Genomic DNA, 22,502 nt, shown 5'->3' with positions numbered 1-22,502 from the left:
GAGAAGGCACTGGATTGGATCATCTCCTTCCTCGTTGGAAGGACACAGAGTTCGCCTACCCCCGTTCAGATCTGCAGCAACAGAAGTCATCTGCGGCGTTCCCCAAGGCTCCTCGCTCAGCCCCACCCTCTTCAATGTCTACATGAGCCCCCTTGCGGCCATCGCACGCCAACACAACCTCAACATCATCTCCTACGCCGACGACACACAGCTGATCCTCTCCCTCACCAACGACCCCGCCACCGCCAGAGCCAACCTACACCAAGGGATGAATGACGTAGCCGAATGGATGACGACCAGCCGCTTGAAACTGAACTCAGACAAGACGGAAGTCCTCATCCTGGGCTCCTCGCCCTCCGCCTGGGACGACTCCTGGTGGCCCCCCGCCCTGGGCACCGCACCCAAACAGACAGACCACGCACGCAACCTGGGCTTCATCCTGGACTCCTCCCTCTCCATGACCAGACAAGTCAATGCCGTCTCCTCGTCTTGTTTCAACATCCTGCGCATGCTACGTAAGATCTTCCGGTGGATCCCCACCGAGACCAGGAAGACTGTCACCCAGGCCCTCGTCACCAGCCGTCTGGACTACGGCAACGCCCTCTACGCCGGAACCACCGCCAAGCTCCAGAAGAGACTCCAGCGGATCCAGAACGCCTCAGCGAGACTCATCCTCGACATCCCCAGACACAGCCACATCTCCAGACACCTGAGAGACCTGCACTGGCTCCCGGTCAACAAGAGAATTACCTTCCGGCTCCTCACCCACGCACACAAAGCCCTACACAACCAAGGCCCGAGTTACCTCAACAGCCGCCTCAACTTCTACGCTCCCAAACGCCATCTCCGATCGACCAGTCACGCCCTCGCCGCCGTCCCCCGCATCCGAAGAGCGACAACCGGAGGAAGGTCCTTCTCCCACCTGGCCGCCAAGACCTGGAACTCCCTCCCTCCCGACCTACGCCTGACCCAAGACCACCTCTCCTTCAGGAAGAAGCTCAAGACCTGGCTGTTCGAGCAGTTGCGGACCCCCCCCCCCCCCCCCCCAGCGCCTTGAGACCCTCCGGGTGAGTAGTGCGCGTTATAAATGCCTTTGATTGATTGACAGTGGGATGTGATCATTTTGTTTGTACTTACCAGCCTACACTCCCCACTCCATTCCTGTGGGACTCTCTGGATGCAGTATGGAAAGCACCTTCTCCTCCCACTCAGTGAAGGTTAGTGGTGGTATGGGAGGGCCGCCACCAGTTCATTGGCCCACCTTGTGGTTCCTATGGGCCCGATGCTTGACCGGGCGCTTGAGGTCGATGCACCTCTTTTTAATGTCACGCAGTGTGCGTAGGGTGGTCCCTACAGCATTGTCCTTGTTTTATATCCTTGACCACATCTGGCTTTTGTGCACAAGTGGGGTGTGTTGGACCAGGCTTCCTTGCAAATGTGGTTCTACCCTTATTGTCTTGTTTACTATCACTTTCAACTCTGTGTTGGTGAATTTGTGCATTTTCTGTTTGTCCATGGTGCAAAGGTGAGAGAACTGCACGGTGCAGGGGGTGGTGGGGTTATGTGAAGTGTGTCAGGTGTGTGGGTGAGAAGTGGTGTTGTGTGGAGATGGGTGTATGTAATGTTGTGCCGTGTGTTTAAATGGTGTCCTGTCTGTCTGTGTCAGCTTCTGATGTGCATAATATGCTGGTCCAGGAAAGGGGTTGGTTTTATGCTGTGATATGTGGGTGTGTCCACATGAGTGGTATCCTCCAGGTGTTTCTTCCATGCTGGGCACGGCTTGCATTGACAATGGACATTTGGGGTCCATCATTGTGGCGTGTGTGATGTGTTTAAGGGCAGCTTCGTGGGCAGGCACACTTTGTGCATCGCTGTTCAGTTTGTTACTGCCGCCATTCATTTGTTCTATGCGCGAGCAAGCTAATTGTAACGCAATGCTGTGTCCTCCAGCTCCGCTGTTTCATCGTAATTATCCATGTGGCCATTCATCGACAGAAGCAGGCTTTTTAGTCCCTTGAACTGCTTTCCTCGTCCGCCGGGGTCGTATTTGCAACTTTTCCGAGCATGCTGGAAGGTCATTTGTGACTTCTGTATGCCGTCGTTGGATTTTCCATGCATTGCATCATAATTTGACCGACGGAGATGCCGAGGGTCATGCAGGTGGTTTTTTCCGAGTGCACGGAGGACCGAAGCCTATTCCGTCAGTCATCGTAATGAGCCCCTATGTGTTGAAAATGGGACAAAAAGCTCCTTCCCATAACAAATAAAAAAAACGTATAGCACTGGCCTGAGTCCCAGTTACTGACGTGGCCAAACACTACAACTTATTGGTAGAAAGTCCGTACTACCAAAAAAATGAACACAAGTAAAGTCCCCTTCTAGACTATTTTGAAGATACCTGGGTGGGAAGACTCCACAGATCAGGCAACCTAAATACCACATCCCATGGTGCAATGTATACTACTAAATAAAGAGGCAAACACAAACAATGCTGTTGAAGGTAAGCATAATGCCTTCCAAACAACAACAGGCGGAGGTCAACCTACTCTACACAAATTCCTATTATCCCTCAAAAAAGAACAGAGCTACCAACAGCTAAGAATGGAACAATCTGTAACACAAATAGGGCCTCCACTATCCAAACAAACTAAACAAATGTTTGAATACTTACCACATCAAGTCAGACTATATCCAACAACATGAGACCTAGAATACCTAGAAACAATTGCCAAAAGCCTACTTTATCTTATAAATCCACTAAAAAATATAATACTTTTCTCTACAATCAATTTAAATAGATACATAATGTTATATTTGCCCAAAAATAATTAATTTGTCTAATATATTTTTATTAAAACCATAAATATAGACATATTAATTATATATATGAAAATATAAAACAGAAAAAAAAAACACAAATTTTCTTAACATTTCCCTCCCACAATAAATAAGTAAAATAACTTACCGTTTCCGTAGCTGAAGAAAGGAAATCCCAACTCTTGTAAAGCAATCCAGGTATCTGATAATACCTAGTGAACGAAAAAATACCCCCCAAAAAATTGAAAAATCCAACTGTTTAAAATTGAATCCTCCGTCCATAAGTCCACAAACGATAAACCATAAAGAAAACAAAAAAGTGTTTTAAATAAAGAAATGCTCCATGAAAGCCTGGAAAATTAAGGAAGTGTAAAATAATTTGTAGTTACTTAAACTAATACACACTTAATGCAAAAAAAACCGCAATCTTCTCGTAACCGCCTCTTCTCACGACCAAAACCTGTAAAATATTACAAACATTCCCACCCACACAAATATACACATAGGTGCCAATTACGATCCTGTAAAAACCGGGTACGAACCGTCGGACGGAGCATATTCTCCGTCCGACGCGTACCCGGTCGTCAAAATCTACCAACATGGAATTACGATTCGCACGGAAACACCATTTCCATACGAATCGTACAAAACCCCGACCGACGTAAATAAACATACAAATGCGATCCGGGAAAGCGCCGACCTGACTACGGGACGCTCGCAGCCTGCCATTCACGAACCAGGAATTACGATTCGCACCGACGTCATCCCGCACGGTGAATATTTTCCGGCTGCCAAAAACTGCCGGGAAATCAGGACGACGCGAACAAGGAGTACCAGTACGCGATGGACAGACAGGACGACGCGAACAAGGAGTACCCGTACGCGACGGACAGACATGGACCCGAACCTACGTGTCATCCCGGCCCTCATAGCAGTCCACCTCCTCTACAGGTTACGACGCAGACGCCGCAGAAGGTCAGAACAACAAAGGGAGGGGGAAAAGGGGGGGGCAGGACCAGGGGCAGGCCACAAAACCCCCACCATAGTCACACAGCACACATGCCCTGGACATACCTGACCCTCAGGCCCTGGTCACTACGAGGGGGTGGGGGCGTGTCCAGCTAAGCCAGCGACCGCCACAACGGAAGTTCTTGACGGCGCGAACCGGCAACACAACCAGACAGGTACGTCCCGTACCCACGCCTTAAGAGCGTGGGTACGAGTCGTACCACGCCCACACCTACGTCACCCCAACGATGGCGGGACGGCTCGTACCCACGTGGCAAAGGCCTGGGTACGGGCCGCACAAGCATCACATAGCGTGGGGACGGATATGTACGGACCGTACCCCCACCCCGTATGCATGGAGCGTCCCCCACCCCAACAGTGTAAGTACGACCCGTACCCCCACCCGCGTACTTATGGAGCGTACCCCCCACCCCAACACTGTAAGTATGACCCGTACCCTCACACGCGTATGTATGGAGCGTACCCCCCACCCCAACAGTGTAAGTACGACCCGTACCCTCACACGCGGATGCATGGAGCGTACCCCCACCCCAACCGTGTATGTACGACACGTACCCCCACCTCGTATGCATGGAGCGTACCCCCTATGCCAACAGTGTTAGTACGACCCGTACCCCACCCGCGTACGTATGGAGCGGACTCCCACCCCAACAGTGTAAGTACGACCCGTACCCCACCCGCGTACGTATGGAGCCGACTCCCACCCTAACAGTGTAAGTACGAACCGTACCCCCATGGAGCGAACCCACACACGTGTATGTACGAAGCGTACATATTGTTAAATAGGAGGGGTGTGTGCCTATCACTCCCAGCAGTGCTCAGAGGCAGGAGGGGTGGGTGCAGACTCCTCCCAGCAGTGCCCAGAGACAGGAGGGGTGTGTGCAGAGTCCTCCCAGCAGTGCCCAGAGACAGGAGGGGTGTGTGCAGAGTCCTCCCAGCAGTGCCCAGACACAGGAGGGGTGGGTGCAGAGTCCTCCCAGCAGTGCCCAGACACAGGAGGGGTGGGTGCCTATCACTCCCAGCAGTGCACAGAGGCAGGAGGGGTGGGTGCCTATCACTCCCAGCAGTGCCCAGAGACAGGAGGGGTGGGTGCCTATCACTCCCAGCTGTGGCCAGACGCAGGAGGGGTGTGTGCAGAGTCCTCCCAGCAGTGCCCAGAGACAGGAGGGGTGGGTGTAGAGTCCTCCCAGCAGTGCCCAGAGACAGGAGGGGTGGGTGTAGAGTCCTCCCAGCAGTGCCCAGAGACAGGAGGGGTGGGTGCAGAGTCCTCCCAGCAGTGCCCAGAGACAGGAGGGGTGGGTGTAGAGTTCTCCCAGCAGTGCCCTGAGACAGGAGGGGTGGGTGCCTATCACTCCCAGCTGTGGCCAGACGCAGGAGGGGTGTGTGCAGAGTCCTCCCAGCAGTGCCCTGAGACAGGAGGGGTGGGTGCAGAGTCCTCCCAGCAGTGCCCAGAGACAGGAGGGGTGTGTGCAGAGTCCTCCCAGCAGAGCCCAGAGTCAGGAGGGGTGTGCGCAGAGTCCTCCCAGCAGTGCCCAGACGCAGGAGGGGTGGGTGCCTATCACTCCCAGCAGTGCCCAGACACAGGAGGGGTGTGTGCCTATCACTCCCAGCAGTGCCCAGACACAGGAGGGGTGTGTGCCTATCACTCCCAGCAGTGCCCAGACACAGGAGGGGTGTGTGCCTATCACTCCCAGCAGTGCCCAGACACAGGAGGGGTGTGTGCAGAGTCCTCCCAGCAGAGCCCAGAGTCAGGAGGGGTGTGTGCAGAGTCCTCCCAGCAGAGCCCAGAGTCAGGAGGGGTGGGTGCAGAGTCCTCCCAGCAGAGCCCAGAGTCAGGAGGGGTGTGCGCAGAGTCCTCCCAGCAGTGCCCTGAGACAGGAGGGGTGGGTGCAGAGTCCTCCCAGCAGAGCCCAGAGTCAGGAGGGGTGTGTGCAGAGTCCTCCCAGCAGAGCCCAGAGTCAGGAGGGGTGTGTGCAGAGTCCTCCCAGCAGAGCCCAGAGTCAGGAGGGGTGTGTGCAGAGTCCTCCCAGCAGTGCCCAGACACAGGAGGGGTGTGTGCCTATCACTCCCAGCAGTGCCCAGACACAGGAGTGGTGTGTGCAGAGTCCTCCCAGCAGAGCCCAGAGTCAGGAGGGGTGTGTGCAGAGTCCTCCCAGCAGAGCCCAGAGTCAGGAGGGGTGGGTGCAGAGTCCTCCCAGCAGAGCCCAGAGTCAGGAGGGGTGTGCGCAGAGTCCTCCCAGCAGTGCCCTGAGACAGGAGGGGTGTGCGCAGAGTCCTCCCAGCAGAGCCCAGAGTCAGGAGGGGTGTGTGCAGAGTCCTCCCAGCAGAGCCCAGAGTCAGGAGGGGTGTGTGCAGAGTCCTCCCAGCAGTGCCCAGACACAGGAGGGGTGTGTGCCTAACACTCACAGCAGTGCCCATGAAACGCAAAGGGTGGAGTAGCCACAGATACCATGCATGCCCACAAATGTCAGTCAGGTGCACAAAGACCCTGCAGTACATGTACCACATGTGTGCGAGGCTGGGAGTATACGCATGCATAGCGCAGAAAAGAAAACCTGTCCACATGAAGTCATGTCAATAGTCCACACACACAAGTAGTATGACTACCAAGGATGCCACGAATGATGCAGGTGGAGACATCGCTCAGCATGCATGTGCAAAGTTGAACGAGTCCGTCACACACCCAGCTGATGTAGACACAGCTCAGCACCACATATTGGGAACACCCTGCAGGGAAGATGTCAGGGTACACAGAGTAAGGAATACACCGTGGTACAATTCCACCATGCAGCAACTGCGTACATGGACACAGAAACCTAGCTAACACCATGTGATGGCACACAGATACCAGGGTCCCCCCTATGACCAGCACACTACTACATTTCCCACACACCCAACACATGATCACCACCCATAATCATGTAGCAGCCCCACCAACAGCAATATCAGTAAAGCAGTAGTGTTCAAAGGAAACAAAAATGGCTTTAATCAGCATTATCTTAAATTGTTTGTTCGTAGAAAGTTCAATATTTACAAAGCCCATAGGGCAGTCCAGAAGTTACAGCTGGATGGGGGACACAGTGGGATGCGTGTCCCCTAGCTTGCCTGCACAGTTACAAGCCGTCGTCTTCCACAGGGGTGAGGGCATCATGTGGGGGGGAAGGAACAGGCACCGCAGGGACAGGAGGGCGAAGGGTAGGCGACGTGGGTGCAGGGATGGAGGACTCCACCACAGGGGGTGTGGCAGGGCCAAAGGTGGATTCTAGGAGCGCGCTGCACACCTTGGCAAGGTCCTCCAGGGACTCCCCTGCACCCGGGGGAACCACAGGCCCCAAGGAGGGTGGGGGGTCAGAGGGATGGGTCGCAGCGCCACTGGGGGAGGGTGTGGACAGGGGGGGGGACTCAAGCACCCTGACCGTGGACTTCCTTGACCGCTTGCGGGGTGGTGTCAATGTGGGGCTCAGGGACAGAGCGGCCATGAACGAGTCTTTGGGGGAGATGTGGCCAGGAGAGCTGAGGGGAGGGGATTTGGAGGGAGTGGATTGGGTGGAATGTGGACTCCCACTCTGGCTGCGTGTCACGTTTGCCCCCTGACCCAGTGGGTGTGCCTACTACATCCTGTGTGTGTGTGTCAGGAGGTGTGCGGCGGACCTTCCCTGCTGGTGTGGTGCCTGTGTCTGTTGTGGTGGGTGCATGCTGACGTCTGGGTGTATGTGGGACAGGTATGGGAGTGGGAAGTGTGGAAGGGGCAGGCGTAGGGGGTGGGACGTAGCGCTGCAGGAGACCCACTGCTGCAGTCAGTGTCGAGTCTATCGACCTCAGCAAGTTGCGTTGGTCAGCCTGCGATGAATGAATGCCCTCCAAGTATGCCTCCATGTTGTTGAGGACCTGGCTGTGGGCATGGACGACATTAAGGATCGCAGTCTGACCAACCTGCAACTGCCGCTGGATGTCCACAGACTCGGCATTGTTGGCAGCAGTGGAGACAGGGGCAGGGGGTGCGGTGCCTGGCAGGAAGGAGACATGCGGTGACTGGGGACGCTGGGAAGGGACACGAGCACGTGGGAGGCGGCTGATGCCAATGGAGGGGGCGGTGCGAGATGTAGGGCTGCTGTCAGATGGTGGTGCAGCCACCGCCCACTCGGAGAGATCATCCTCGGACCCGTCAGCTTCATACTCTGTTGTGCCAGTCGACAGGTCCCCGGGTTCACTCTCCTCTGCCTCAGGCCCACTCGATGTGCCAGCCCCGATGTCACCGCTGGCACTGGTGCCCGGTCCCTCTGCGCCGTCTGTGTCCATGTCTCCCTCCGTCTCCCCCGACGATGCTGTGGGCAGGGTGAAGAGACAGAAATTAATCATACACCTGTATACATATGTCACATGAGTCCAATCTACTTAGGTTACAGTGCATAGCCTGAAACAAAAGAAGAGTTACAACTACAAAACAAGGTACATATGTAGGTCCTGCAAGACACAGTTGTTTGACCCACCATGCCACCGAAAAACTATGGAGAGCATGACACAATAGCAAATGAGATGACATGGAATTTTGACTGAGGAGCAAGGCCCTGGGGACAATCCAGCACTGCATCTGCACCACACAGCGTGGCAGGAAATAGGGATGAGCAGGGACCATAGCCAGGAACTAGAGGCACATGCAGCATAGGTAATACTGATAACATGCCCACCCTGACTGGCACACTGCACCTTGAGTGTATGTCCAGGCAAACATCACACACTGGCCAGTCCTAGCAAGGAGATTTCAGGTATTGACATGTCGGCCATGCCCGCACCACCCACCCCCTACATGAGACAATTCTATGGAGACACAGGAAGCACGTACATCTCTTAGTCTGGGTGAAATACACATGTGATGCAAAATTTCTATATTGCACACAAAATACCCAAGGTGCGCCTGTCCAAATAATCATGTACAAATGGGCATCATGAGATGATTGTAACAAGACACACAGGCAATGGCCACCGTGAGTATGTACTGGGAAAATCAGGTCAGGCTGGACAGTGGACACTTGTACTACATTTCACGTTAATATACATGGTGCCAGGGGACTATGGCACAGAGCACAACCTATGCTGTAGACACAGATTGTCGACATTTTCGGATTACACACATGAGACCTAGGAAAATATGCCCCTGGGGACAGTAGTGGCCACACAACTCCATGCTCCTGAATGGGAATGACTGCAACACACGCTAACATCCCTGCACTATGCGTACCGCACACTCATGCACATCATGTCACAGGCCACCACATAGGACATGCGTGCTGGAAGGCCTCGCACTTGAGAGATTAACTCCCATGTCTGGACTCAGCATTAGTGCCAACTGACATGGAACCCACAAGTCCAGAACGGGACAGGGCACAGGCAAGGTCCCAATACCTGTTACACACCACCCCCACACATGATGCTGCAGGCATAGTACACTTTGAGAAGGTGCCAGGCTACATAACCTTGTGACGAAGTGACTACACACAGACCAGGGAACACATTGCAAGGAGGGGAAGGGAGGCAGGAGAGCACTGCAACACTGTGGGTAACAGGATCTGCACAGCACCATAAAACCCTGGCAGTGTACCCATGGAACAGTGCACGTACAAATGCTGGTGAAACACAACAAACACACATGTACCTACCCCCTTGCTGCTGCTGCATCTCCTGTAGGCGCCTGTCCAAGTCTGGAAAGACCACCGCCAGCACACGCTTGTGGATGTGGGAGAGACGGCGGCGCCCGCGGTTCTTATGGCTCTCAGGTGAGTCCCCCAGCAGGACCCGTGCGATCCTCAGCGTCCAGCACCGGATAGCCTGCCAGCGTTTCCTCACCTGGGACAGGCTCCGCCTCCGACCATCCGCACCCCTCACGGCACTGACGGCGGTCAGCCAGATCTGCTCCTTGGCAGTGGCGCCTACCTGTGAGGATGAACAAGTGACACCACATCAATACACCTGCAACATGTCACAGAGACACATATGGGAACAAATTATCTGGTTACAACCAGGCATGTCATGCAGCCAACGCATTGCACCTTTGCCATAGGGACATACTCCTCTGGGGAAGGGCAAAAGCAGTACGTGCCAGTGAAAGTACACAGGTGGAATGAGGGCAAAGACACAATCAATTATCAAGGCTCACACTGTGCATCACATCCACCCCTCCTGTCTCAGGGCACTGCTGGGAGGACTCTACACCCACCCCTCCTGTCTCTGGGCACTGCTGGGAGGACTCTGCACACACCCCTCCTGTCTCAGGGCACTGCTGGGAGGACTCTGCACCCACCCCTCCTGTCTCAGGGCACTGCTGGGAGGACTCTACACCCACCCCTCCTGTCTCAGGGCACTGTTGGGAGGACTCTGCACCCACCCCTCCTGTGTCTGGGCACTGCTGGGAGTGATAGGCACACACCCCTCCTGTGTCTGGGCACTGCTGGGAGACATCCGGCATTCCCACCCCTGGGACCCCATCTACAGTACATAGCATGTGTGTCACACCTGGACACAATGGCAGAAGTCACAGTCACGAAAAAGGGACACAGTCTGTGCCAGTGGACACTGCACTCACCTGATAACCTGGTCGCCCATACAGCATGGGGTACTGTGGGAGGATCACATCCACCAAAGCCATGTTCTCCTCCAGGGTGAATGGCTGTGACCTCTCCACAGCCCTTGACATGGTTCCAGGGAATCAGTAGCAGCAGCAGTGTGTTAGATAGGAAATATGTGCAGGCAAGTGCTCCCTCATGGGACCTGGCTGCCTTATATCTGCCTTGCTGGCCCATTTCATTCACAGGAGTGCAGAGTGATTGGTCACTCACATTTGCATCCTATGTTTTATCCAATCCCTTCAAACCTAGCAGTCAGTGGGTTCTTATTGTGTTTTTTTCGTCAGCATGATGTCAACCCCACAAACACATTGCAACAAAGTAGATTCATTCCAACTGACTTCTGCTGTGCACCTTCCAGAACAAAATCAAACTTAAAACTTGGTCTCCATGACAACCAGCATGCATGTAGGCCTTAATACTTGTCCCCCATGTGTCCCCTATGTAATTTGGAGCTTCACACACAGGTACGGTGCGTTCCGGGGCCCTAGGGCACCCCAAATGCATAGCAACGGCCCGTACAGGCGTGTGTACGGGCCGTACCACTATGAGTACGCATACGCAAGGACACCCATAGTGCTACGGACCGTACACGCGTGCGTTCGTTCAATATCACTATGGTTGTTCTCGCGTATGCGTACTCGTAGTGGTACGGCCCGTACACACGCCTGTATGCTCCCTATCACTATGGTTGTTCTCGCGTATGCATACTCGTAGTGGTACTGCCCGTACACACGCCTGTACGCTCCCTATCACTATGGTTGTTCTCGCGTATGCGTACTCGTAGTGGTACGGCCCGTACACACGCCTGTACGCTCACTATCACTATGGGTGTTGTCGTGTATCTTACTCGTAGTGATAGTGAGCGTACAGGCGTGTGTACGGTCCGTACCACTACGAGTACGCATACACGAGAACACCCATAGTGATAGGGAGCGTACAGGCGTGTGTACGGGCCGTACCACTACGAGTACGCATACGCGAGGACACCCATTGTGATATGGACCGTACAGGCGTGTGTACGGTCCGTACCACTACGAGTACGCATACGCGAGGACACCCATAGTGATAGGGAGCGTACAGGCGTGTGTACGAGCCGTACCACTACTAATACGCATACACGAGGACACCCATAGTGATAGGGAGCGTACAGGCGTGTGTACGGGCCGTACCACTATGGGTGTCCTCGCGTATGCGTACTCGTAGTGGTACGGCCCGTACACACGCCTGTACGCTCACTATCACGTTGGGTGTTCTCGTGTATCTTACTCGTAGTGATAGTGAGCGTACAGGCGTGTGTACGGTCCGTACCACTACGAGTACGCATACGCGAGAACAACCATAGTGATAGGGAGCGTACAGGCGTGTGTACGGGCCGTACCACTATGAGTACGCATACGTGAGGACACCCATTGTGATAGGGACCGTACAGGCGTGTGTACGGTCCGTACCACTACGAGTATGCATACGCGAGGACACCCATAGTGATGGGGAGCGTACAGGCGTGTGTATGAGCCGTACCACTATGAGTACGCATACGCGAGGACACCCATAGTGATAGGGAGCGTACAGGCGTGTGTACGGTCCCTATCACAATGGGTGTCCTCGCGTATGCGTACTCGTAGTGGTACGGACCTACACACGCCTGTACGCTCCCTATCACTATGGGTGTCCAAGCGTATGCGTACTCGTAGTGGTACGGACCGTACACACGCCTGTACGCTCACCATCACGATGGGTACACATACGGCAGCACTCCCATAGTGATACGGGAAGGTACACAGGCCCTCTTAGCAGAAGTACGGTGTTTTTCACACATCACAGTGGTGACAGGCAGCACACAGGAAGGGATAGGGCTGACATACTTGTCCATGGATGGACATCAAGGCATTGTCTGGGCAGTACTACATGTGTGGGGCACAGGTGTGAAAGGGTGTGATGTGGCACAATACTCCTGAGTGGAGAAGGCACCAGATGTATGATGAGATGTGTACATATGTAATGTGTGACGGTGCAATGTGTGCCAGGCATGCCCTTGACTCCTTTGACATTTGTGCATGTCGTACTGCACACTTGGCATGAGCGTCACTGGCATGGCACGGACACCAACTCACGGAAGTGTCCCCTGAGGCCCGGTACAGGGGTTACCACACCTGACATGTCACTACCCACGGTGCACGATGTGACTGTCATGTATGTGTGAGGGGTTCACATTAGGTAGATGTTTGAGCTCCCTCAAAAGCTGCAGCCGTTGCAGCAACCAACATGTGTCTGTGTGTAGATGGCCATGGCACACTGTTACGCACACCAGGCCACATGTGGTCTCGGATGTGAGGTGCGTATGTATGCATGGGACACGGATTAGCGTAACAAGGACATGTCTGCATCCTCTCTATGAATGTGTGGTGAGTCATCACATGTGCACCTTCATGGCAAGGTGTGTGGCCTGTCCTAGTGTAATGTCATGTGACCTGTGGCTCTAGTGTTCCGCTACCAGTCTCTGCAATCAACATCCTACTTCTGCTGATGTGTGGGTGTATGTCACTCCTGTCTTGCGTCTGGCTGTTCACTTGCACTGGGACACAGCTAATCCCATGCCATGGCATGGGGAGGTTCTCAATCTGCGTGTGTCGCTGGGTCTTGGTAGGAGTGTCACCTGCCAGCCATACGTGTGCAGGGCATGTGGCACATACCTCACTCCGTATGTAGCATATGTGTATAGACAGATTAACATGTGCTCAGGACAAATTATTTGTTGTTGTGGTGCACTCACTCCTCCTTGTCATTTCCAATTTCCTGCAGAGCGCCGCCTCTTCCCCGAGCAATTCCGGACTTGGCTGCCATGTGGGAGAATGATTGTATCTGGTGCTACCGCTTCCCCCAACGGTTGATTCTGGATTTGACGGCGAGAATGGCACCACACCTGCAACCGCTGCACAGGTATCCTACGGCACTGACACCCAAGCTGAAGGTAATGGCAGCCCTACATTTTCTAGCCACGGGTACCTTTCAAAATACCATAGCTCATGTTGGTGGCATGTCCCAGAGCATGTTCTGCAGTGTGCTGCATGATTTCTTAGAAGCCATGTTGATTCACCTGGATGAGTTTATCCATTTCCCAACCCCTGAAATGTTGACTGTGGTCAAGCGTGGATTCTATGCCCTGGGAGGGATGCCCCATGTCATTGGATCCATAGATGGGACACATGTAGCTTTGGTACCACCACACGCACAGGAGGTAGCGTTCCGCAATCGCAAGCACTACCACTCCATCAATGCCCTTGTGGTGTGTCTGTCCAACATGGTGATTTCACATGTCTGTGCTCGTTTCCCAGGATCAGCACACGATGCCTACATCATGAGGCGTAGCAGGATGCCTGAAATGATGACGCAGCTGCGCAACGAACGAGCATGTGTTGTTGGTGGGTACAGTCTGTCTGTCCTGTATTTTGCGTAGACTTCCAGCACGACCGCTTCTCCTGTTCTAACGATGTCCATGTGCTTCCCATGTAGTGGATGCTGGCTATCCCAACATGCCATGGCTGATCACACCTCTCCGCAACCCCATCACGCCGGCCCAGCTCCGCTACAACACCGCCCATGGCCGGACAAGGCGAGTGATAGAGAGGACGTTTGGCCTGCTGAAGAGCCGATTCAGGTGCCTACACAAGACCGGCGGCGCCCTCCCATATGCCCCGGCGAAGGTCTGCAAAATCTTCGTGGTCTGCTGCATGCTGCACAACATGGCAGTTGAGAAAGCTGTGCCACTCATCCTGGATCAAGATGACGAGGACCATCCACCCGTGGAGGACGAAGGGCTTGGCAATGGGGCTAGTGATGTGGAGGATGTGGAGCCGCAAGAGGACATCCGGACTTGGCTCATACGTGACTTCTTTGCTTAGTGGTGAGTACCAGTGTCTGAGTGTGCACGCATTGGTCCCCGTGTGGCATGTGTTGCGATGTGTGTGTCCATCTGCATGTATGGCACATGAGTCAGAGGTGTGTGTGGGTGTGTCACTGGAGTGATGGTGCTAGTGATGGTTGTATTTCCCCAGTCATAATTGTGACCTAGCATGTTGTCATCCCTACATGTGTCGAGTAAATGCACATGCAAGTGGCTGTGCTTTTTGTGGCTGACTTCTTGTGTGTCTCTCTTCCCCAGGTACTTGCGCATGCCGTCTGCTGCTTGCAATGTTGTGGCACTGCAATTCCTCATGGACACGTCATCGTGTGCTGACTCAGCGTTACACGCACGGACAAGTTTGGAAGTCTCCTTAGGGTAAGGGATGCATCAGGGGTGTATTGGGTGTGGCAGTTGTTCACGATGTATGCACACTGCCCCTGTCGATGTTTGGTTCCTCTGCAGACATGTCGCATCACCATGGTGCAAATGACATGCAGCTGGGTACACCTGAATAGATGGTCAGACTTGTTGACAGTCATCAGTGATGGGATAGTGGATTGTGATGATGGCATCAATGTGTGTAACACTGCCCTCGGACACATACGGTTTGCATTGGGTTGACATGCTGTGGGACTTCCACATCAGCTGATCAATGGTGTATGGCAGGCTCTCCGTGAGCAGCTATGGGTGTTTAGCTGTTAGCGGACGCTTGTGTGCCAGTTCCATGGCTATCACGCATTTGTGCTGCAGAAGGGGGGTGCCAGTGTTGGACCCACATGTTACTCCACATGAAGTGTTCATGTGTACTTCAAGTTGCCTCTGCAATCCTGAAACATGACTAATAAAGGTGTCCATATGCCTCCAAGGTGCCTCTTCTCATTCAATGCTGGTGTGTTGCCACGGTGCATCCAGCATGTCTGGCATGGTTTTCCCTGATAGTGGCTATGTGTCTGTGTCGAGTAGCAACATGCAAGCTGTGTGTGTGGGATGTGACTGTGTATCGTGCATGATGTCCATGACTGTGTGGGTATTGTGACATGTGCCATCCCCATGCATCCAACGTTGGCCAGGCCCCCATTAGGTGCATCCACCGGACTCAAGCTTGCAGGACATGGTTCTGCCACCTGTCCACACATACCTGCGTGCCCCCCAGGACACTGGACAGGATCCCTGACCTCTGCGCATGACTGTTGCTGTACTCAATATGTCTGTCAGCACGGTTGAGCGGCCACCCCCTCAGCTGGTTGGGCCCATCACGGGTGTGTATGGTGCTCCATGTCTGTCTTGCCTAATACACTGTGACCCGTGTGTCCTGTGCCAGACTCATGCCCCAGGGTGTGGATGGTTGAAGTCAAAAGAGAACTCAGGCATGGTTAGACTTTACAAGACACATGTAAGGTAATAATGCAACCAGCAGGCATCTTCTCATCATGGTGTGACTTTTTCTTTTAGTGGGGGGGGGGGGGGGGGTATGACATGAGGGGCTTTCCGGGTGTTTGGAATCCAAAGTTCAGTAGGGGAGTTGGGGTCCTTGCCATTTGAAATCCTCAGAGTCCATGCCACAGTCTTAGTCAACATTGGTCAGACAGTGACCAGCAAGGCCATGTGGCAGAGAATGTCGTTTGATGCTGTGCTGCTGTTGCTCCAGTGGGCCAGGTGCCAGGCCAGGTGTCCTGGGAGATGGTGATGTAGCGCCGACCCTCACGGTCCTTTCCGTGGACGACCCGCCCTCCTGCGGGGACCCTCAGAAGCAGGCCGTGACGACGTCTGGGATGCTCCATCGGATGTTTCCTCCTCCTCCTGATCCCTCCCTGTGGGTGGTGATGTTCTCCGCCTTCTGGCACAGGGAGGGTTGCCCATGTTGTCGGCCATCCGACGGAGTGTATCGTGAATTCCCGTGTACGCCGTCACGAGCTCAGCCTGTCCGTCCTCCATCCTCCGTTGGTGTTGCAGTAGACAGGCATGTAGTTCCGCATGTTGCTGGGCCTGCTGGGTCTTGATCCCCTCGAGGACGGACACAACCCGGGCCAGGCCTGTGGTGTCCTGCCGGTCTGTGTCCAGGATGTTTCGGACATGGGAATATACCGGGTCCCCAGCCAACTGGTCAGGCTGGCGCCTCCGCCGTCCTCCACTCCCACCACCCCTGCCCACTTGCACCTGGCCTGCCCTTTTGGGCACATCGGGTCTCCGGGACCCCTGAGGGGTGGCATTGGCGTTGTCGCCTGCCTCCTCCTGGGTGCCCGGGACACCGTGTCCCTCCTGGCCAGCCTGGCTGCTTTGTGGTGGTGGGGCAGGGATCCTGGGTGTCTCCTGGGATGTGGCAGGAGTGGGGGTGGTGGTTGGCCCCGTTGTACCTGACGCAGGTGCTGCAGGTCGTTGGACACCAGAGGGGCCAGGTTGGTCAGGGTCGTCCACAGAGTGGTGAGAGTCGTCGCTGCCGGTGGGATCGGCCTCCTGCAGAGCCGGGTCCTGTGAGTCTTCCCCCCCCCCAGTGTTGGGGGGTGAACCACGAGGTTGACCTGTGTGTGAGAGAGACAATGTTAATTTAGGTCCATGCAACATCCATGTTTCAAAGTTGGAACATTTCCTCTGGGAATTTGGATCTGTCTGGCATTCCACTCACAGTGCACTTGTGCATGGGTGTGTCCCTTGGGCACAGGTATGGCACCTTTAACTATGTGTGGCACAGTCTTACTTGCTGCGTCAGGTGTGACTGCAGTCAGCAGTGGAGTGGGCAGGTGTGGCGAGCCGTGCATTGGCGCCTTCCGTGTTGCACTGTACGTGGGCACATGAAGTAGTTACACACACTTCAATGATGCAGGTAGCTGTCGTTGTGCTCGTGCACAGGTTGTGACATGGCCCTGTGTTTTGCCATGGAGGAGAGGGGGGGTGCTGGCACTGGCCACCCTTGTTTACATGCACGCAGTCCACCTGCTGACGAGCAGACATTCCCACACACCAAAGGACTGATTTGCTCTCCCTGTGTCTCCCTCCCTCTCTGTCCCCCTCTCCCTCCCTCTCTGTCCCCCTCTCCCTCCCTCTGTGTGTCAGCCTCCTCCCTCTCTGTCCCCCTCTCCCTCCCTCTCTGTCCCCCTCTCCCTCCCTCTCTGTCCCCCTCTCCCTCCTTCTCTGTCCCCCTTTCCCTCCCTCTGTGTGTCAGCCTCCTCCCTCTGTCCGTCTTCCTGTGTCTCCCTCCCTCTCTGTCCCCCTCTCCCTCCCTCTCTGTCCCCCTCTCCCTCCCTCTGTGTGTCAGCCTCCTCCCTCTGTCCGTCTTCCTGTGTCTCCCTCCCTCTCTGTCCCCCTCTCCCTCCCTCTCTGTCCCCCTCTCCCTCCTTCTCTGTCCCCCTTTCCCTCCCTCTGTGTGTCACCCTCTGTCACCTCAGCCCAGCTTCCTGGGCACACACTGTTAGCAGATCTTTGAATGGCCCTTGGCTTGTTGATGTGAGTTTGTTTCTGATCTCCAGACACCCATTGGGTGTAGTGTGTGTCTCTGCGCTGCTGCTGTGGTGGTGTGTGCTGCCACTCTTTCACAATGTTGGCTGTTCATTAGCTGCTGTCATGTGCAAAACAGTGCCTTCACCCCCATGTGTTGATGCAAGGCGTCCGCCATTTGCTGGCGAGTCTTTCCTGTGTGGGGCCACACTGTTTGTCTGGCTGTGACCTAGGCCAGATGGGCAGAGGGCATTGTTGTCTGCTTCTGAGTTGCACTATGTGATTTTTGGGGCCCACACTCCCGCCATCCGGGTTACCGTGTCATTTGTTGGTGTCTTCTGTGGCCTGTGACTTGACATTGTCCAGCTGGGTGCATGGGGCATGGTGGCGGCAGTGGCATGTGCGTGTTCATGGAGTGTGGTTGAGTCATGCGATAGCTTGGGGTGGTTGCGTGCCTGTTTGTGATTTTGGTTGTGGATGACGTTCCCTCCCCATGTGAGGTGCGTTGTTTGTGTACTCACCCGGGTCTCGGAGTCCTCCTAATCCTTCGACTGCCTCCACCGGCAGTATGGCCATCACCCTCTCCTCCCAGGGATGGTAGTGTACGGGTCTGCGGGACGGCCCTCCTCCAGTGACGTTGGCCTGGTTGTGTTCATCCAGCATCTTGGCTCGGACCCTCCTCCGCAGATAGTACCACCTGGCTTGGCATTCCTGCTTGTTCCTTCTGGTGTCCGCAACAGCATTCACAGCATCGACGATGGTCTGCCACATGGCTGTTTTTTCTGACATGCTGGTCTGTCTGACCAAGGTTCCAAAGAGCTGTGGCTCGACTCTGAGGATTTCATCGACAAGGACCTCCAACTCTCGGTTACTGAACTTTGGATTCTTGTTAGTGGGCATGGTGAGGGGTGTGGGTGTGGATGGTGGGGGGGGGATGGTTGTGGGTGTGTGGGTGTGGTTGTGCAGGTGTGTGAGTGAATGTGATGAGGGTGTGTTTGAGAAGGTGGTTGTGTGAAGGTGTGCAAGTGTAAGGTGTGGTGAAGCTTCTAGTTTGGTGCTGTAGGTTGTCTGTGGGGTCTGGCAGCAGTGAGTCTGTTGCAAAGGCTCATGGTTTGTGTGTGTGGGCCCTTTTTATTGGTCCATTGGTGGGTGTGGCTGTGTTTGAACTTTGGGTGGGTGTGTTATAAGGAGTGGTTGTGTTTTGGGCCTCTGTTTGTTTTTGGCTATTGCAGGTCAGTGAATGTGTTGTTTTGGTAGTTGTTGGACATGTTTTGTGGCTTTGTGCCATTCGAATGGTGTATTCTTGTGTCGTTTTGGTTTGTCCTGGTTGTGTACGTGCGTTTTTTGGCGTGTATACGGTGTGTACATGGGCCTTTTTGTTGTACAGTGCTGTCCTTGTGTGTGGCTTGGTACGAGTCGTACATTCGGTTGTGATGTTGGGCCCTGGGGTGCGCTCCGTCCTTAGGATGTTGTGGTGTGGGTACGCTCCATGCATACGCGGGTGGGGGTACGACTCTGACGTACAGGGGTGTACATACACGGTGGTACGACATGTACACGGGTGGTGGTGGACTCGAACGTACAGGGGTGTACATACACGGTGGTACGACACGTACAGGGGTGGGGGTAGGACTCGAACGTACAGGGGTGTACATACACGGTGGTACGACATGTACAGGGGTGGGGGTAGGACTCGAACGTACAGGGGTGTACATACACGGTGGTACGACACGTACAGGGGTGGGGGTAGGACTCGAACGTACAGGGGTGTACATACACGGTGGTACGACACGTACAGGGGTGGGGGTACGACTCTGACGTACACGGGGGTAGGTACACGGGGGTACGACACGTACACGGGTGGGGGTACGACTCTGACATACACGGGTGTAGGTACACGGGGGTACGACTCGTACACGGGTGGGGGTACGACTCTGACGTACACGGGTGTAGGTACACGGGGGTACGACATGTACACGGGTGGGGGTAGGACTCGAACGTACAGGGGTGTACATACACGGTGGTACGACACGTACAGGGGTGGGGGTAGGACTCGAACGTACAGGGGTGTACATACACGGTGGTACGACACGTACAGGGGTGGGGGTACGACTCTGACGTACACGGGGGTAGGTACACGGGGGTACGACACGTACACGGGTGGGGGTACGACTCTGACATACACGGGTGTAGGTACACGGGGGTACGACTCGTACACGGGTGGGGGTACGACTCTGACGTACACGGGTGTAGGTACACGGGGGTACGACATGTACACGGGTGGGGGTAGGACTCGAACGTACTGGGGTGTACATACACGGTGGTACGACACGTACAGGGGTGGGGGTAGGACTCGAACGTACAGGGGTGTACATACACAGTGGTACGACACGTACAGGGGTGGGGGTACGACTCTGACGTACACGGGTATAGGTACACGGGGGTACGACACGTACACGGGTGGGGGGTAGGACTCGAACGTACAGGGGTGTACATACACGGGTGGGGGTTCGACACGTACACGGGTGTCCATACAGGGGGGGTGTACATTCACGGGGAGTACGACTCGAACGTATGGGTGCTGGGGGAGTGTTGGGCGCGTATGCGGGCACATGTCTCCATGGTTGCAATGGGAGTTCGGTGCGGACGGTGTTTTTACCATACGGTTGTGAGATCGGACGCAAGGGTTGGATCGTGATTCCTTGGTCGGACTTCACTTTTCACATTTGTATGGTAAATCGTCCGAGGACGTGTCGGACACATTTTCCGACCCGAGGACGTGTGGGGAATGATTCCCAATGCGGTTCGTATGGACTTTTTACCATGCGAATCGTGATTGCCAGTTTGTACGGCACTTGTACGATTCGTACGGTTAAAAAGACCGGATACGAGTCGTACGGGGAAATTTTTTACCGGATCGTAATTGGCACCATAGTCTAAAACATAATACTATTACAAACATTATTCACACCATATTCACACATATTCTCACATATTTAAAGTTTTCTAACCTAGGCCTCAAAAAATAACGGTCGATAGATCGCTAAAATCTAACTTACACATATTAAAACACCACAACTCCAAAAATCTAAAACTACACACACTAACTACAACCTAACTACTTTCAAATTAAAGTACAAGGATAGTTTAAATAAAGAAATTAAACTTACCTTGCTCGATGCGATGCAGCTTCCAACCGCGAGCGGTTACAAAATACAAGCAGCAAACAAATATGGCAGCTTTAACCATTATAAATTAATAGATTTTGTTTAAAAACATGTTATTTCGAATCAAAAGGGAATGGATCACTTGTAACTGAAAAAGGGGGGTTCTTAAACCGTTGTTAACTGTCAATACCTAAAAAGGTATGAGAACCCTCAATCACGTATCTTTGGTGGTATAGCGGTTTATCTTGATTCTCCGCCTTATTCATACGTGTCAGCATTATCATTGGGTCTCTTTTGTGCAATGCTTCCTCCACCTGGTGGGAACCACTGATTTTCAGTAGTGATCAGGAATATTTGTGCAAAAGTGATGTGGTGACGTTAAAAATGTCTTACTCACACTGCCCTCAAAATTGATATTTATTCTGTCCGGTGTGTGAGGAGACTTTTAAAATGATAAAAATATTTGTGCAATAGGTCAAATAATGTAACCAATGCACTTATTAGTGTCCAGATCAAAAAAAGGTCGACATGTTTCTGCCCTTCCAGTGCCCCAGAGGGGGGTCGTTGGGCGTTCCTCAGGACCTAGTGATTGTGAAAACCGGTAATGCCCAGTTCTGAAAGAGGGTATATGAATGTCTTCATAAACACGAGGTCTAACAGTACCTCAAGGTTAGTGTTACCTAAAAACAAAGACAAGTGGAATTGAAAAGAGACAAACAACGATACGAGTACTTAACTAGGTACTAGTAAAGCAGATATTTTGTAAAAAATGGCAATTCTTTATGATACTGTAAAGCAAACTGTTAAAATGGCAAATCTTTATTGTACCACGGAGGTTTGGCCAAGGGGGGGGACGGGGGGGGGGAGGTTGGGGTGGGTAGGGGGTTGTTGGTGGAAGGGGGGGGTTCTTTTGGGTGAGGAGGAAATTAAATAATACACCTTTTGGAGTGAGTGATTAATGCACCATAGTTGCTGCGGTTATTCTGTCTCAACCGTGAGGGTGATATTGGAACAAAGCGTGGAGTTAGAGCGCCAAGTTATAGTTCTGTCATTGTCTTTGTTTTTAGGTAACACTAACCTTGAGGTACTGTTAGACCTCGTGTTTATGAAGAAATTCATAAACCCTCTTTCAGAACTGGGCATTACCGGTTTTCACAATCACTAGGTCCTGAGGAACGCCCAATGACCCCCCTCTGGGGCACTGGAAGGGCAGAAACATGTTGACCTTTTTTTGATCTGGACACTAATAAGTGCATTGGTTACATTATTTGACATATTGCACGAATATTTTTATTATTTTAAGTCTCCTCACACACCGGACAGAATAAATATAAATTTTGAGGGCAGTGTGAGTAAGACATTTTTAACGTCACCACATCGCTTTTGCACAAATATTCCTGATCACTACTGAAAATCAGTGGTTCCCTCCAGGTGGAGGAAGCATTGCACAAAAGAGACCCAATGATAATGCTGACACGTATGAATAAGGCGGAGAATCAAGATAAACCACTATACCACCAAAGATACGTGATT

The sequence above is a fragment of the Triturus cristatus genome, chromosome 5_1, assembly GCF_964204655.1.
Source record: "Triturus cristatus chromosome 5_1, aTriCri1.1, whole genome shotgun sequence".
Taxonomy (NCBI): Eukaryota; Metazoa; Chordata; class Amphibia; order Caudata; family Salamandridae; genus Triturus; species Triturus cristatus.
This window is presented reverse-complemented; position numbering follows the sequence as displayed.